We start from the raw sequence: 19,082 nt of genomic DNA, 5'->3' as shown, positions 1-19,082 counted from the left end.
CCAACACTGGACGTGAAGAGCATGCGCCTTCCACCATTTGCACGCCCCCTGCAAGTGCTGGAAGGAGCACCCGCAGTCCAGTTCCTGATAGTCAGATTGAAGATGTCAGTGTTGAAGTACACCAGGATGAGGAGGATATGGGTGTTGCTGGCGCTGGGGAGGAAATTGACCAGGAGGATTCTGATGGTGAGGTGGTTTGTTTAAGTCAGGCACCCGGGGAGACACTTGTTGTCCGTGGGAGGAATAGGGCCGTTGACATGCCTGGTGAAAATACCAAAAAAATCAGCTCTTCGGTGTGGAAGTATTTCACCAGAAATGCGGACAACAGGTGTCAAGCCGTGTGTTCCCTTTGTCAAGCTGTAATAAGTAGGGGTAAGGACGTTAACCACCTCGGAACATCCTCCCTTATACGTCACCTGCAGCGCATTCATAATAAGTCAGTGACAAGTTCAAAAACTTGGGCCGACAGCGGAAGCAGTCCACTGACCAGTAAATCCCTTCCTCTTGTAACCAAGCTCACGCAAACCACCCCACCAACTCCCTCAGTGTCAATTTCCTCCTTCCCCAGGAATGCCAATAGTCCTGCAGGCCATGTCACTGGCAATTCTGACGAGTCCTCTCCTGCCTGGGATTCCTCCGATGCATCCTTGCGTGTAACGCCTACTGCTGCTGGCGCTGCTGTTGTTGCTGCTGGGAGTCGATGGTCATCCCAGAGGGGAAGTCGTAAGCCCACTTGTACTACTTCCAGTAAGCAATTGACTGTCCAACAGTCCTTTGCGAGGAAGATGAAATATCACAGCAGTCATCCTGTTGCAAAGCGGATAACTGAGTCCTTGACAACTATGTTGGTGTTAGACGTGCGTCCGGTATCCGCCGTTAGTTCACAGGGAACTAGACAATTTATTGAGGCAGTGTGCCCCCGTTACCAAATACCATCTAGGTTCCACTTCTGTAGGCAGGCGATACCGAGAATGTACACGGACGTCAGAAAAAGACTCACCAGTGTCCTAAAAAATGCAGTTGTACCCAATGTCCACTTAACCACGGACATGTGGACAAGTGGAGCAGGGCAGGGTCAGGACTATATGACTGTGACAGCCCACTGGGTAGATGTATGGACTCCCGCCGCAAGAACAGCAGCGGCGGCACCAGTAGCAGCATCTCGCAAACGCCAACTCTTTCCTAGGCAGGCTACGCTTTGTATCACCGCTTTCCAGAATACGCACACAGCTGAAAACCTCTTACGGCAACTGAGGAAGATCATCGCAGAATGGCTTACCCCAATTGGACTCTCCTGTGGATTTGTGGCATCGGACAACGCCAGCAATATTGTGTGTGCATTAAATATGGGCAAATTCCAGCACGTCCCATGTTTTGCACATACCTTGAATTTGGTGGTGCAGAATTTTTTAAAAAACGACAGGGGCGTGCAAGAGATGCTGTCGGTGGCCAGAAGAATTGCGGGACACTTTCAGCGTACAGGCACCACGTACAGAAGACTGGAGCACCACCAAAAACTACTGAACCTGCCCTGCCATCATCTGAAGCAAGAAGTGGTAACGAGGTGGAATTCAACCCTCTATATGCTTCAGAGGTTGGAGGAGCAGCAAAAGGCCATTCAAGCCTATACAACTGAGCACGATATAGGAGGTGGAATGCACCTGTCTCAAGTGCAGTGGAGAATGATTTCAACGTTGTGCAAGGTTCTGATGCCCTTTGAACTTGCCACACGTGAAGTCAGTTCAGACACTGCCAGCCTGAGTCAGGTCATTCCCCTCATCAGGCTTTTGCAGAAGAAGCTGGAGGCATTGAAGAAGGAGCTAAAAGGGAGCGATTCCGCTAGGCATGTGGGACTTGTGGATGCAGCCCTTAATTCGCTTAACAAGGATTCACGGGTGGTCAATCTGTTGAAATCAGAGCACTACATTTTGGCCACCGTGCTCGATCCTAGATTTAAAACCTACCTTGGATCTCTCTTTCCGGCAGACACAAGTCTGCTGGGGTGCAAAGACCTGCTGGTGACAAAATTGTCAAGTCAAGCGGAACGCGACCTGTCAACATCTCCTCCTTCACATTCTCCCGCAACTGGGGGTGCGAGGAAAAGGCTCAGAATTCCGAGCCCACCCGCTGGCGGTGATGCAGGGCAGTCTGGAGCGACTGCTGATGCTGACATCTGGTCCGGACTGAAGGACCTGACAACGATTACGGACATGTCGTCTACTGTCACTGCATATGATTCTCTCAACATTGAAAGAATGGTGGAGGATTATATGAGTGACCGCATCCAAGTAGGCACGTCACACAGTCCGTACTTATACTGTCAGGAAAAAGAGGCAATTTGGAGGCCCTTGCACAAACTGGCTTTATTCTACCTAAGTTGCCCTCCCACAAGTGTGTACTCCGAAAGAGTGTTTAGTGCCGCCGCTCACCTTGTCAGCAATCGGCGTACGAGGTTACATCCAGAAAATGTGGAGAAGATGATGTTCATTAAAATGAATTATAATCAATTCCTCCGCGGAGACATTGACCAGCAGCAATTGCCTCCACAAAGTACACAGGGAGCTGAGATGGTGGATTCCAGTGGGGACGAATTGATAATCTGTGAGGAGGGGGATGTACACGGTGATATATCGGAGGATGATGATGAGGTGGACATCTTGCCTCTGTAGAGCCAGTTTGTGCAAGGAGAGATTAATTGCTTCTTTTTTGGTGGGGGTCCAAACCAACCCGTCATATCAGTCACAGTCGTGTGGCAGACCCTGTCACTGAAATGATGGGTTGGTTAAAGTGTGCATGTCCTGTTTATACAACATAAGGGTGGGTGGGAGGGCCCAAGGACAATTCCATCTTGCACCTCTTTTTTCTTTTATTTTTCTTTGCGTCATGTGCTGTTTGGGGAGGGTTTTTTGGAAGGGACATCCTGCGTGACACTGCAGTGCCACTCCTAGATGGGCCCGGTGTTTGTGTCGGCCACTAGGGTCGCTAATCTTACTCACACAGCTACCTCATTGCGCCTCTTTTTTTCTTTGCGTCATGTGCTGTTTGGGGAGTGTTTTTTGGAAGGGCCATCCTGCGTGACACTGCAGTGCCACTCCTAGATGGGCCAGGTGTTTGTGTCGGCCACTAGGGTCGCTTAGCTTAGTCATCCAGCGACCTCGGTGCAAATTTTAGGACTAAAAATAATATTGTGAGGTGTGAGGTATTCAGAATAGACTGAAAATGAGTGGAAATTATGGTTTTTGAGGTTAATAATAATATGGGATCAAAATGACCCCCAAATTCTATGATTTAAGCTGTTTTTTAGGGTTTTTTGAAAAAAAACACCCGAATCCAAAACACACCCGAATCCGACAAAAAAAATTCGGTGAGGTTTTGCCAAAACGCGGTCGAACCCAAAACACGGCCGCGGAACCGAACCCAAAACCAAAACACAAAACCCGAAAAATTTCAGGCGCTCATCTCTAATATCAACATCTTCAGAAGGACAACATATCGTAGCATACCCACACTCCCTGAAAGCCTGCCTTACTTACTACATAAGGTCCAACATGTTTTTAAATTAAATGTTATTTATTTTTGAGTGTAAATTTCTCAACAAAAATCACTGTGTCCTTAGCCAGCCTAACAAAGTGAAGCATGCGAATTCAATGTGCAAATATTGGAATACCCAACCACAAGTGTAAAAGTCCAACAACATACTACACTCCACTCACGTCTAACTGTTTAGCAAATAATGTTGCACATACAAACCCTGTTGTCCTGGGCAACCCTGTCAACATAATGAGTGTCGACCTAGAGTGGGCATCCTCAACATTGCAGACGTAGACACTGTACATCTAATGTTCCTCACACAAATGTAAATGCAACATCCATACCATGATGAAGAAGACAAACATTTTACCTTGGCAAAAGATTTTACCCAGTACAACACTGCATTTATTAGAATGTGTAGTTAAATTCGGTTAAAAATTAAATGTCAATGAGTGTCAACTTACTGTCCTGTGCCACTTGATCACCTCCCAGAAGTGCCTCCGGGGCCTCTGCTGCCCATTCCAAAGGTGGGATGGCGGCTGGATGGGGGATGGCGGCTGGATGGGGGAAGGAGGCTGGATGGGGGTAGGAGGCTGGATGGGGGAAGGAGGCTGGATGGTGGAAGGAGGCTGGAAGGGGGAGCTTGGTATAGAGGGTGGGTCAGATTGAGAGGGGGAGGGTGGCGGAGAGGTGGGTTGGGTCACAGAGGGGGAGGGGGCCAGAGAGGGGGAATGGGAAAGAGAGGGTGAGGTGGGCGGAGTGGTGCTTTGTCCTACAGAGGTGGAGGGGGACAGAGAGGGGTATTGGTAAAGAGAGGTGGAGGGGGGCTGAGAAGGGGACTGGGAAGGAGAGGGGGATTGGGTGACAGAAGGGGAGGGGGGCAGAGAAGGGGACTGGGAAGGAGAGGGGGAATGGGTGACAGAAGGGGAGGGGGGCTGAGAAGGGGACTGGGAAGGAGAGGGGGAATGGGTGTGAGAAGGGGAGGGGGGCTGAGAAGAGGCCTGGGAAGGAGAGTGGGAATGGGTGTGAGAAGGGGAGGGGGGCTGAGAAGGGGACTGGGAAGGAGAGGGGGAATGGGTGTGAGAAGGGGAGGGGGGCTGAGAAGGGGACTGGGAAGGAGAGGGGGAATGGGTGACAGAAGGGGAGGGGGGCTGAGAAGGGGACTGGGAAGGAGAGGGGGAATGGGTATGAGAAGGGGAGGGGGGCTCAGAAGGGGACTGGTCGGGGCTCCCAGCAGCAGCAGCTTGCCGTTGTGCTCGGCCTAGAATGACATATGTAATATTTTGTTTGTAGCATGTAAATTTTTAACAACAGCATTTTTCTATTACTCTGTTCTGTCCCATGTTAAAGACACAGGGGTAACATTCATAGCTTTTTCTTATTTTGAAACTGGTGAGGTTGCCCATAGCAACCAAACAGATTATATGTAACATTTATTAAGCTGCTTCTAGAATATAATAGATTGAATCTGATTGGTTGCTATAGGCAACATCTCCAGTTCTAAAAAAAACACACCTTATTAAAATTACCACACTGAGCAAGTTATTGGGTTCAGTTGACAGCCTGTGTAGCAACTCTGTACAACAACATGCACTTTTTCAGAAGCACCTTGCTACACAGTCAGTACTGCTTGCCCTACCCACACACACTCATGTTTATTCTACAAGTTTATTGTAAGTGTGCTAATTTACACACTCTCACTTAGTGAAAGTATGCAAAGTATTTGCTAAAAATCTGTTATGCACTGTAATATTTTACTTACTGCGTCTACGTAGGGTACGGATTTGTTGGCGGAGCTCCGCCAACAGGTCCGGCGTACGCCTGCGGAGGTCGCTTCAGTGCCTCTCCAACTGAATAACGGTCCTCCGGCTGCGGACGCGGGTCCGCAATAAGCGCCGGACCTCTGCGTAGGCCTCGCGCTTCACCCTATTTGGGACAAAGGGCCCTGCGCGGCCTACGCGGCGGTCCATCACTGAAACTAGTACGCGCAGCTCGCGGCGTGTGAATGCTGCTGCGCGCATCATGGCAATGGCGTTTTCCATATATGGGCTTATATTTATAGTGTGTGTTCGCATGTGATTGGTTTAAAATCTATGCTGTCATCTAAATAAACTTTATTGATGTGTGCATTGTAAACACTTTAATGCTTTCGGCAGTGCTGTGAAGGGCAGAGGGGTTGGTGCGCTACAGCGGAAATTCGCAGTCGCGGAAGAACATGAAAAAGGGAATTCCTACCCTCACATTTCAACACACAAACTCTCATTTTTAATAAAATATTTGAGACAATCTGTGTACTCATCACATTTGGCATGAACAATCAGCTGCACAGTCACAAAGTTTCCAACATTTATTATCATATGTTGTGTTTTTGGTATTGAAAACAGGAAAATAAAAAAAAAATTACAGCAATTTAGCAACGACAATATATTTCCAAAAAATGACAAAAAATATTAAAATACATTGTAAGGTTACCATGTTACAATATTTACAGAAACAACTAATAATATATTCACACACACCAAAAAAATTACATTATGAACTTTCAATAGCTACCTAAATGACATCAGAGCAAAATGAACATAAACATACAGTGACTTTGTTTAATATTTTTATAATTTGTAACAATTCACTATACCTGAAATATTCCTGCACAATGCGTGCCCTTATTTTGTTTCCCCTCCGGGAAACACTCCCCCCACCGACTCTCCGCCCAACCCCTGGCTCCTCATCTGGCAATTCCTCTGTGTGAGGAAGCTCAACGCGACTCCTTACAGCAATGTTATGTAGGATAGCGCACAGGACCACAATTTTACTTACCATCTCCGGCGAATACATGATGTCGCCACCAGTGCGGTGGAGCACACGAAAGCGCCCTTTAAGGACACCAATCGTGCGCTCCACCAGCTGTCTAGTGGCAGTAAGCGCGGAGTTAAATGCCGTCTGTAGTCCTGGCCTGGGCTTACTGTAAGGAGTCATGAGCCAGGGGGTGCAAGGATATCCACGGTCTCCTGTTTGATGAGAAGAAAAGAAAATAATTAGAATCTTAAATTTAAAAATATTATTGTAAGTAAAAAAAAAAAAACACTCACCCAATAACCACATGTCTTGTCCTTCCATCGATCTTAATCTGTGCCATATCCCTGATTGTCTAATGACATGGGCATCATGGGAGTTCCCCGGGAACTTAGCATTCAGGGACAGTATCTGGAGGGATGGCCCACAAACAACCATTACATTCAGAGAATGAAACAGTTTCCTGTTTCTATAAATTTCTTCATTATGTCTTGGTGGTACAATAGCTACATGTGTGCCATCCACAACCCCAATAACATGTGGGAAGCAACTACCACCTTCCTCAAATTGCCGCTTCACCACATCTAGGGCCCCAACATCCAAAGGCATAATAAATTGCTTAACTCGCTTAATAAAAGCCTGGCTGACACGCCGCAGGACCTTACTGAACTGGCCCTGCGACATGCCAACCAGATCGCCCACAACATGCTGGTATGAACCAGTGGCAACAAAATGTAACACAGCAAGGAATTGTGTCAATGCTGGTATTGCTGTAGGATACCTAATGGATTGTTCTAGATCACTCTCTATTATGGAGAGAGTGTCTAGGATTAGATGAGGTGGCAGCCTGTATCTGCGCAAAACCACATCATCAGGCATCCCAAAAAGGAGGACACGGGTACGGAAAATTGGTGGCCTAGCACGCCTCCATTGCCTTGGATGATGAGGAGCCGGTTGTGGTTGGAGGGCTTGCAGCGGTTGGGGTGGGAGTGGTTCCGTGGGTTGGGGTGGGAGGGCTTCAGCTGCCACATGAATGGACATCACCAACTTAAAATGAAGGTAAGAATCATTAAAAAAAAAATTACAACACACATTGTCATCCATAATCAAAGTCAAAGTGTATAGGTGTTAACTTACTGCAGGAACGTACTCCATTTCTTCAAGATTAAAATACGGGTCCAAAACACAAAATTGGGAACAAAACAAAAAGAAGCCTTTAGCTAATTATTTCAAACATAGGTTAACATCACAAATCAAAAAGTATTTGAGATTTCAAACATACCCATATAATTACTGCCATAATATATTTTTAAACAACTAAGTATGAATATTTTAAATTAGTTATAAAAAAATTTTTAAATAAAAAAAAAAAAAACGGGGGGCCTTTAGTAGCTAATACAGCAAAAATCAGCCCTACTTTGACAAAAGTAAATGCTTTGTAAACAAAGAAATGAGACACCTACAAGAGAGAGAAATGGCCTATAAGAAATAAGATACACACTTGCTACAAACACACTCCAGGACACACAGGGATAGGCTACTTACCTGCTCAATAAATGAAGAATCAAATGTGGTTGAAAAATCAACAAAAATGCAGCCTACTTGGGCACAAAATAAATAGGGATCCAAAAAACAATAATGAGACACCTACAAGAGACAGAAAAGGAGTCTAAGAGATCATATAGAGACTTACAACAAACAGCAGGACACACAGAGATAGGCTACTTACCTGCTCAATAAATGAAGAATCAAATGTGGTAGAAAAAACAACAAAAATGCAGCCTACTTGGGCACAAAATAAATAGGGATCCAAAAAACAATAATGAGACACCTACAAGAGACAGAAAAGGAGTCTAAGAGATCATATAGACACTTACAACAAACAGCAGGACACACAGGGATAGGCTACTTACCTGCTCAATAAATGAAGAATCAAATGTGGTAGAAAAAACAACAAAAATGCAGCCTACTTGGGCACAAAATAAATAGGGATCCAAAAAACAATAATGAGACACCTACAAGAGACAGAAAAGGAGTCTAAGAGATCATATAGACACAACAAACAGCAGGACACACAGGGATAGGCTACTTACCTGCTCAATAAATGAAGAATCAAATGTGGTTGAAAAATCAACAAAAATTCAGCCTACTTGGGCACAAAATAAATAGGGATCCAAAAAACAATAATGAGACACCTACAAGAGACAGAAAAGGAGTCTAAGAGATCATATAGACACTTACAACAAACAGCAGGACACACAGGGATAGGCTACTTACCTGCTCAATAAATGAAGAATCAAATGTGGTAGAAAAATCAACAAAAATGCAGCCTACTTGGGCACAAAATAAATAGGGATCCAAAAAACAATAATGAGACACCTACAAGAGACACAGAAGGAGTCTAATAAATCAAACAAACTGTGTGAACAATATAACATACACACTGTAAAGTACAGGTAAGAAAAAAAACACATATACCATAATAAACAATTTAAATATCAAACAGATATCCTCCAAAATACATAAACCCAGTTCCATTGCACCACCATACATACTTGGCTTGATAATTGACTAATGTAGGAATACTCACAAAAGAAACTTAGCCAAAAAAACGCACTACGCTACACAAAATGTTAAAAGCGAATAAACGGCCATCTGTCTGCAAGACAATGCAAAAATAACTCACTCTGCAAAGTTGTTCCAAAGACGACCACCTTCTATGAGACCACACAGCACCTTCATTCATCATACACCCACTCACACAGGCTGCAATCCAGGCTCTTAAATAAGCAGTACAATCAGTCACATAATTAGCATAATTTACACCTGTGTAAATTTCCGCTACGCACGCAGCTATAAATAGCTGCACACCTGTGCGTACAGACATGCCACTAGCAACATGGCTACTCGTGAGGAGTTGGCAGCGGAGCTGGACCGCGTGCAGCAGCAGGTGTCCGCATTGACACAAAGACGCATGGCGTTGCGTCGGCAGATGCTGCAATCCGCCTCCGCGGATTCTGAAGAAGCAGGACTCAGTACTAGGGACATTCCAGCTTCTGATCCCCAGCAGTTAAGAGAGGATACCCTGCCAGACAGACATACTGGGGTAACTGAGGGAGATTCAGCATTAGCCGCAGAAACACAAAATACACAAGCAGCTAGTGAAGAGGAAGATGGTGAGGAGGAACTGGACCAAAGCTCACAGGCTACTTCAAGGAGAAAAAAAAGGCAGCCCGCATTCACTAAGAGGGAGTTGCGTGTTTTGGTCACACAGGCCATGTCAAAAATACATAGAGGACCAAAAAACATGGGTGCTGCTACCAAAGATAGAATCTGGAGGGACATCACTCACTCTGTGAATGAAGTCGGCTCTATAGTCCGAACATCACAGGAAGTTAGAAAACGGTAAGTGTATATTGGCAGTCCATTATCTGTGCAAAGTATTCTTAAAAAACCAAATGCATAACATGTGTCCTAGATATTAGATGTGATGTTGCCTATAGCAACCAAATGCATAACATGTGTCCTAGATATTAGATGTGATGTTGCCTATAGCAACCAAATGCATAAAATGTGTCCTAGATATTAGATGTGATGTTGCCTATAGCAACCAAATGCATAACATGTGTCCTAGATATTAGATGTGATGTTGCCTATAGCAACCAAATGCATAACATGTGTCCTAGATATTAAAGCAGGTATTTATTTATTTTCTATACCTTGCCCCTATTTTTCCAAACATATGTAGTTGGGCCGACTTCAAATCCCGCCTGAAGGGCAAGAGGTCTGCGGAGTGGAATGCCTCAAGGGCTACAGGGGGAGGACCAGCAGCCACTGTGGAGTACACAGATCTGGAGGAGATGGCCATGGACTGTGTCAGTTATGAGGAGGGGGGAGGGGTGTCTTATATGGACACGGACCTGCCTGAAATACTGACGGCACATGACTTGCCAGGTAAGTTTACACACATATTTGTATTGTTTAATTGTTTTTGTTACAAAAGTCACTAAATTTAAATTTTCTACTCTTTTTCCACACATTCTTCTATTTGCTTGCACATAACACAGCACAGGGGGGTGATCAGGTAGAGTCACAGGAGGGTTATGTGGCTGAGGCTGAGGTGGAGGGACCTAGTGTGTCTGGTAGTGTGGGACCACAAATCCCACCTATCCAGATTCCAACTGGCCCCCCCACCCAACCCTCTGCTATCCCGGAAATCCTGACTGAAATAGCTAGGTATGGTGAGAGCCTAAATGCTTTTCAGGACAGGATGCTCTGGGAGGTAAGCCAGATAGCTGTCCGGCTCACTGAGCACAGAACCAGTGTGGAGCAAGGTGTAGCTCAACTCTGCCAAGGTCTGGCAGAGATCAGGCAGGGACAAGATCAACTTGCCTCCTCCTTCAAAGACCTTGCAAATTCGATCTTGCAAGGGCTCCAGGCCATCGCTGTCTCCCTTGCCCACAGTGGCAGAGAGCCAGCCACATCGGCTCCCTCCCCTCACCCTGCCCAGGAAGAACATCCCACTGGGCAGGGCCCACGAAGGTTGCGCCGCAGACCAAGCCAAGAAGAACATCATCAGGCGGGGGGGGGGGGGGGGGAAAGTGATGTCTCTCCAGATGGGCAGCACCCATGTTTTTCATGTTGGCTCTATGTATTTTTTGTGTTGCCTTGTGTGGCCAGAATGGCTAACTCCCTCTTAGTGAAAATATAGATTTCAGTTTTCAGATATTGTAGCCTGTGAGCTTTTTTTCCTGTACACCAGAGCCATCTTCCTCTTCCTAGCGTGCTGTGTATTGTTGTGTTTGTGTGGTGGCTCCTGAATCTAACTCAGTTCCCCCAAAATATATGTCTGGCTGGGTGTTTACACCATATTATTTTTTTTCATTAAAAATATTATTTTGTCAGAAGATGGAGTTTCCCTAGTACTGAGTTCTGCTATGTGATTTGTGTCAGTGGCATCTGCTTGCTGCTTGGTCCATCTTTGCCTGTGATACTCACCTGTAGCCATGTTGTTTGGACCACTGTTAAATTTTTTGCAGTAATAAAAAATTTTTAAAAAAAATTCTGTACTTTATTAAAGTTAATGCATTATGTTAATCTTAGCCCAGTAAAGTTTAGCAAGGCATATTAGACACTTGGGGAACAAGGGAACAACTCGAATAATCATACAAGCATTGCATCTTTCAAAATGCAACAGGTATGCCTTGCACAACACTTTAATGGCCATATTAAAATAGTATTCACAACTAGGTTTTTGGGTTACTATGGGCAACATGACATAATATTAAACATTGTCAGATATTCAAACAAAAGTGAAATGTTTTTTGTTTTTTTTTCAATTAAGTGTATGCTGCATTATGTTGGTACAGATATTTGTGATATACAAAGGGTTACATTTTATGTAGTTTAGATGTAGTTTAAGTTTGGTTAATTCAACTTGTTTGCATTTGGTAGTATTTAAAACATTAAAACATGCACTTTACATTAATGTTTAGTTTAAAACTTGGACCAAAAAAAAAACCTTATTTGGCAGCGTGAAAGATTTATAGGTGCTTACAATAAACATGTAATGTGTCCACACAATTGCTGTTTGCAGTACTTCAGCAAAGCAGTGTTTAGGAAGTAATTGAGCAACAGATGAATGGGCTCTCCAATTAACTGCTAATTATTGCACACACACTTGTAACACTACTTCGCAAATGTTGAGTAACTGCAGAGCTACTCGGATGCTGCGTCAAGATTGAGAAGATTTGCTATGTTAAGTTTAACATCGAAAAAGCATTTCTGCTAAAAACACGCCTACTGCTAGTTGCATACTCCCACACTAGACGCCCACTTTCACGCCCATGTCGTAAGATTGCGAAGCCGCGCCTCTGCCACGCCTTCGGCAATCCCCGTTTTCGTTTCTGTGTAACGAGCAGTTTTCTTTGTAGTATTTCTGCACAAGTGTCGTTTCGCTATACTCGCGCATGCGTATTTCCGCTTTTGCGCATGTGCAGTTACTCGATTTCTGCCTATTTGCGATGCGATGATCCGCTGCGATCAACTCGGAATGAGGGCCAATATACAACCCGCATTGTATCCATCTACACTGTATCCGACCTGCCTTGTATCCACCTGCACTGTATCTGACCCACACTGTAACCTGCATTGTACCCGACCCGCTTTGTATCCAACCTGCACTGTAACCTGCGCTGTGTCTGACCCGCACTGTATCCGACCAGCACTGTAACCTGGTCAATATTTAACTGTGTGTCCCAACGTAAACCGCACTGTCCTACGCAGGTACAGAATGCTGTTTTTTGTGATTAGGGAGAATTTGGGGAGCTGCTCGACAAAATGGCTGATTGGGACTTTACATGGGCACAGGGTGCCAGTCATCAGTGAACCAGGGCCCCCAGGAGGGAGGTACAGACTGGGCACTGAGAATAGGCATGTGCTGGGGGCATGTGCACTTGTGTGGGGGGCATCAATGTCCACTGTTGCTATTTTACACATGGTTTAGGGTATTTTTTTTTATTTGCTGTTTAGTAACTATTTAAGAGCAATGATATTGTACACACGATTCTGACTAAATTTCTGTGTTGGATTGTTTTCTATTGGTTTGATTGGTTATTGCTAATACAATACTAATTTGTAAAACATTTTTAAACAGAAATAACTGCTGTGTGTTTGTGCCGCTGCTCTGTTGCTTAGTTTAGCCAGCCAGGCTTTGGCCTATGTTGGTGAACAATATTGTGAGGTATGAGGTGGTCAAAATTGACTGGAAATTATTGGAGATTAATGTTATTGAGGTTAATAATACTGTAGGATCAAAATTACTCCCAAATTCTGTGATTTTAGCTGTTTTTATGTTTTTTCAAAAATCATCCAGATGCAAAACCAAAACCAAAACACGAACGGGTGGTTTTGGCAAAACCAACCCAAACCAAAACACGAGCGGCGAATTATAACCAAAACCAAAACACAAAAAGTGCCCGCCGCACATCTCTAATTCCAGTAATGTAATGTTCGGAATATTTTAAAGGTGTTATGATGCCATGCAGTATCAAGAAGGGGTGTGGTATGGAAGGTCGACAGTAACTAGGTTGACCACTATTGGTCGACAGTAACTACGTCGACAGGGTGTCTAGGTCAACAGGGTCTTTAGGTCGACATGTTCTAGGTCGACAGGTCAAAAGGTCGACAGGAGTTTTTTATGCTATTTTGGTGTCGTTTTCTTTGTAGAGTGACCGGGAACCCCAATTAGTGCACCGCGTCCCCTCGCATGGCTCGCTTCGCTCACCATGCTTCGGGCATGGTGCCTTCGCTTCACTTGGCACAGATTACCGTTCTAATCGTAGTCCACGTGGATCGTTAAGTATCAAAAGGTTCAAAAAAAGAAAAAAATTGTGAAAAACTCATGTCGACCTTTTGACCTGTCGACCTAGAACATGTCAACCTAAAGACCCTGTCGTCCTAGACACCCTGTCGACCTAGTTACTGTCGACCAATAGTGGCCGACCTAGACATTGTCGACCTAGTTACTGTCGACTTAGAGACCGGATCCCATCAAGAAGACCTCATCCTACAGAATTATCTACAAATATTACATTTTTACCAACATTCAACCCAAGTGAACATTTAACCCTTTCTTTGGGACTCCCCGCTCTTTCATGGATCACTGAGTTGCTAATGAGTCAGTCTGATGAAGAAACTCTGCTCATATCATGTGAGTCTGAATACATGGCTGCATATCAGTAATGAAGAAAAAAAAAAACACACAGTAAAGAAGTTAAAAATATTATATTTAGTAGACACGTGGCAAATGTGTCATGAGGTATGTATCCGCACAGATTGTATTTTTATTTTTCTTCCGGAGTATTTCAAAGTCCTCACCTACATTGTGGAATCATATAATATCAGGAGGTGGTTACTGGAACTGTGATTTTAGAGTAATTTTGAAGCTGGGATTTAGGCCGTGATATCTACATACAGTAGCAATGCATACTTGCTTACTTTTGAAAATGCATTTCAGGGAGATTGTGAAAGTAACACTCATCAGCGCCGACGTGTACGGCTATATCTGAGAGGTGTGTCATGAAAATGACTTATATCCAAATGTAAATGAGCCCCAAAGTTAGTAAGATCTACTTGTTGAAGAAGAGACACTGATATTTTGCAGGATTTGTTTGTGTATTGTGTTTTGCAAGAGGTTACATATACTGTAAGTGGCCACAAGAAACCTTATTTAAAATGCATGTAGCCATAGGGATCATTGTGTCTTATAACCAATGCAGGGAAATGGCACTGATAATCCCATTTAAATGTATATATCTCCGATTTTTCTTTACCAGCTATATAAAGGGGGTAATGTGCAATCAGGGAGATTTCTGGTTTATTCAGGGAGTCAGGGAGATTGCTACTATTTCAGGGAGTCTCCAGCAGAATGAGGGAGGGTAGGCAACTATGTAGCAATGTTGTATCATCAGTATTCACAGCTAACAGTCTCTTGCTCTCACAGACGGTATTACTTTATTAGTTCAGCTATGCCAGCTGAGTGACATTATTTCATTTGTCAACATTACACAAGCTTGGCATTTGGATGGGATTTAAAATACCAGCTGTCGGGATCCCGGCGTTCAGTATTCCGACGTCAGAATCCCGACACCTGGTAAAATGCCGGCAGTCAGAATACTGACTGCCCCCCCCCCCCCCCCTCCCCTGGTATTCCCGCTCGGGTGGTGGGTCCATGCGACCACCCAAGGGAGAATAGAACCTGCTAGGGGATTCGCTGCGCACGCTGACGGTATTATGGCTGGCGGGATGCCGTTGGTGGGATCCGGACAGCCAGCATCCTGTCAGCCGGTATACCATATCCAAATCATTTGCATAACTATGTTTTACTAGAACAGTGTAAGCTGCTTTATTGTAAGACTAGTTATCAGCCTGTTAAAATGACAGAACAATGTAACAGTAATGTCAGCGCTGGAGGGTGTGTGCGCTTGAACAAGCTTGGCATTTGGATGGGATTTAAAATACCAGCTGTCGGGATCCCGGCGTTCAGTATTCCGACGTCAGAATCCCGACACCTGGTAAAATGCCGGTAGTCAGAATACTGACTGCCCCCCCTCCCCCTCCCCTGGTATTCCCGCTCGGGTGGTGGGTCCATGCGACCACCCAAGGGAGAATAGAACCTGCAAGGGGATTAGCTGCGCACGCTGATGGTATTATGGCTGGCGGGATGCCGTTGGTGGGATTCGGACAGCCAGCATCCTGTCAGCCAGTATACCATATCCAAATCATTTGCATAACTATGTTTTATTAGAACAGTAGAAGCTGCTTTATTGTAAGACTAGTTATCAGCATGTTAAAATGACAGAACAATGTAACAGTAATGTCAGCGCTGGAGGGCGTGTGCGCTTGAACGGAGCAACACTTGAATAGCTCCATCTAGTGGCTGGTGTTGCGCAAAACACTTAGCATTAGCCTTTTATTATATAGGATTGGTATATGACTATGGGGGAAGATGTACCAAGCAGTGAAAAGAGTGGAGAAGTGAGCCAGTGTAGAAGTTGACAAAGGCAACCAATCAGAATTGATGTAACATGCATACTTTGCATACTATAAACTTAAACCTATACAGAGCAGCTGATTGGTTGTCATGGGCAACTTCTTCACTGGCTCACTTCTCCGCTCTTTTCACTGCTTAGTACATCTCCCTCATATTAGAAGTACCCGGCATTGCCTTGGACTTTAACTGTCTCTCTTATATCACCCATCAGGCCTGGATTAAAGTTTGTGGGGGACCCAGGGCAATTATCGCCTGGGGTGCCCCTACCAATAAAATTGTTGATATGATATGCTGGTAATGTTATTCAAAAGTATAATGTTAAAATACTCCCAGCACCACAAATGTATTAAAGACACTGTAGTGCCCCAGCTTACATTATGCCACACAGATACCCAGTTCAGATATGCCATAGTGTCCCCCATGCTAGTGATGCAGCTATGTGTGGGGCATACATGCCTACTCTCCAGGAAGTTGCAGGAAACTCCAGATTTTCTGGGTAGTGACCCCAACCTATCCCCCCCCCCCTTTCCCCCCCTCCAACCATTGGGAGAGTAGGCAGGTCTCCCGCATTCTGCCTGCTTCCTAGTAAAGCGGTCAGGATCACAATGCTGTATGGAGGAGACGGGGCTAAATGGTACAATTTGCATCATTTTAGCACCTCCCTACAGACTCCCGAATCTCAGCGCTTTGCATCGAGGGGGCTGGGCCTAATGATGCGAGAAACCAGCTCGCCCCTCTGAAGTGTCCGGCAGCTTCTCCTGGAGAGGAAACAAAGAATGTCGGTAAGTGTGGTGTGGTGACTCTTCCTGAGCGCTCTCAATTTCTCTCTTATATTAGCTGCTGTTCTATTCTAGCTATTCCAACAACCACACAAACTCTCTCCCTCTCTGTCTGTCTCACTAATGCTTTCTTTCTACCTCTTTCTCTTTCTGCGTCCATCTGTCTCCTTCCACCACTCTCTCTTTCTGTCTCTCCCCCTGTCCCTGTCGCTCATACTCTTCCTTTCTATGTTGGGATGTGTTGCAGAAGCAATAGGCTGTGAAAGTCACTGCTGGAGGCATGTGCCATGCAGCAATGGTTGGTTCTAAATCGGAGTGGGAGAAGGGACCTTCTGACATCACATGGGGAGGAGACACGTTACCAGGGGGAGGAGCTACGGCCGAACAGGGTGCCCGAAAAGTATCCTCGCGGGCTCGCTTTGCTCGCCAAGCTTCGGGCTCGAAGGCTCGCTTCGCTCCCCACTTCATTACTAAAGGTAATAGTTGGTAGCGTGGATAGTAGAGGAACTATCCTGCTGGCCTAGCTCCTCCCCCTTTTGTCGTGGCTCCTCCCCCTGACATAAAAGGTCCCTTAGGCCACTTGGATCTAGCATCTACCATGCAGCAATGGGTTGCCAGGGAGCACGTGACTGGTGACCTATTGATTCTTTGTTGCCGGGTACTTTGCGGCCTGCAAATGGTGAGTCTGCATTGATAGCTGTTATTTTATCACCCATTACCTGATCTCTGTATGGCACAGGGCAGAGATTCGGGAGACGCCTGGACACTGAAAGTGACTGCAAATTTTAGAACCCAGCCAGGAACTGGTGGCTCATAATGTGCTTGTTTGGACCATTGTACAAATGCGTGTTTGTGTGGCTTGAGTGAAGGTGACAGGCAAAAGCGGGCGAGTGTTAAATATGTATATGGGTGTCTTGCTAAACTGTGTCTCAGCTGTGTATGCAGGGATGTGGGTAGACTGTGGGGCTTTTTAAACTGCAGCAGGTACAACACATTCACTTTATTTTTATTTTGTTTAAATGGATTATATGTAATTTGAAGTGCAAATGAAAATATCAGAAACATCCAAATGAAATGGGGGGGGAGTTAGGATTAAGCTGCGGGAAGGGGGGTTAGGCACAACCGGGGTGGGTTAGGGTTAGGCTGCGGGAAGGGGGGGGGGGGGGTAGGGTTAGGATGTGGGAAGAGAGGGCTAGGGTCGGGGATTCTCTACTTGGAGTTTGCAGGTGTCAGTCATATGACCGCTGGCGTCCCATCTGCCGGGATATCACATGTATACTGTATGAATATGGTGGTATCCAATTAGCCGTGGTAATTTACTGCTGCTAATTGGTACGCGAGGACTATCCAATTAGCCCCGATGCAGCACGCTACTCCTTGAAATGCTGGCACTTACCGGGATTATGCTCTTCGTACCACAGGAAGCAGTGGAGCTGCTTTTATCCACAGACTCAGAGTGACAACTCTTTGCCTGTAATATGACCGCGATTGCTCGGAATGCCGATACTGACATCCCGACATGGGCCAGTATTTACTAAAAATCCAAGTTTGGCCGATTTGTGTTTTTTTTTCTAAGTCCCAATCCGGGAATTCACTAAGCACCAATCTCGGCAGTGTTTGGACTATTCGCAATGGTTTGAATGACAGCGTTCACAAATACGAATGAATAGACCATCGGTCAAACGCGGCTGTTATTTCATAGAATACGGGCATTCACTATTCATTCGTATTTGGGTGTTAGTTTCTGAGTGCTCAAGTGAGATCTGTGCATGGTTATCTATGGGAAAGGGTCTGTTTAGTGTAAAAACAGGGAAAAAAATTGCGTGGGGTCCCCCCTCCTAAGCATAACCAGCCTCGGGCTCTTTGAGCCGGTCCTGGTTGAAAAAATATGGGGGAAAAAATGACAGGGGTCCCCCCATATTTAATCAACCAGCACCGGGCTCTGCGCCTGGTCCTGGTTCCAAAAATACGGGGTACATAAAGCGTAGGGGTCCAAGAATTTAGCTGTGGGTACGCCGTACCCACGCCGACGGGCCGACGCTACTCTCCGCCGCTCCCCTCCCTACAATGCCAGGGGCGGGTCTTCACGGGCGACATCATGACATGTATGGTATTTTATGTAAATGTCTCCCACCGCGGGGTTCCGTGCACTGGGCAGCGGTAGCCGATTGGAAGCGGCTTTTCTGTCGGGCATGTTTGGCTTTTCTGGGGGGCATGTCATGTGTATCTGGCACTGCTGGGGGCATATCATGTGTATCTGGCACTGCTGGGGGGCATGTCATGTGTATCTGGCACTGCTGGGGGGCATGTCATGTGTATCTGGCACTGCTGGGGGGCATGTCATGTGTATTTGGCACTGCTAGGGGGCATATCATGTGTATCTGGCACTCCTGGGGGGCATATCATGTGTATCTGGCACTGCTGGG

This window comes from Pseudophryne corroboree, chromosome 12 (assembly GCF_028390025.1).
Source record: "Pseudophryne corroboree isolate aPseCor3 chromosome 12, aPseCor3.hap2, whole genome shotgun sequence".
Taxonomy (NCBI): Eukaryota; Metazoa; Chordata; class Amphibia; order Anura; family Myobatrachidae; genus Pseudophryne; species Pseudophryne corroboree.
This window is presented reverse-complemented; position numbering follows the sequence as displayed.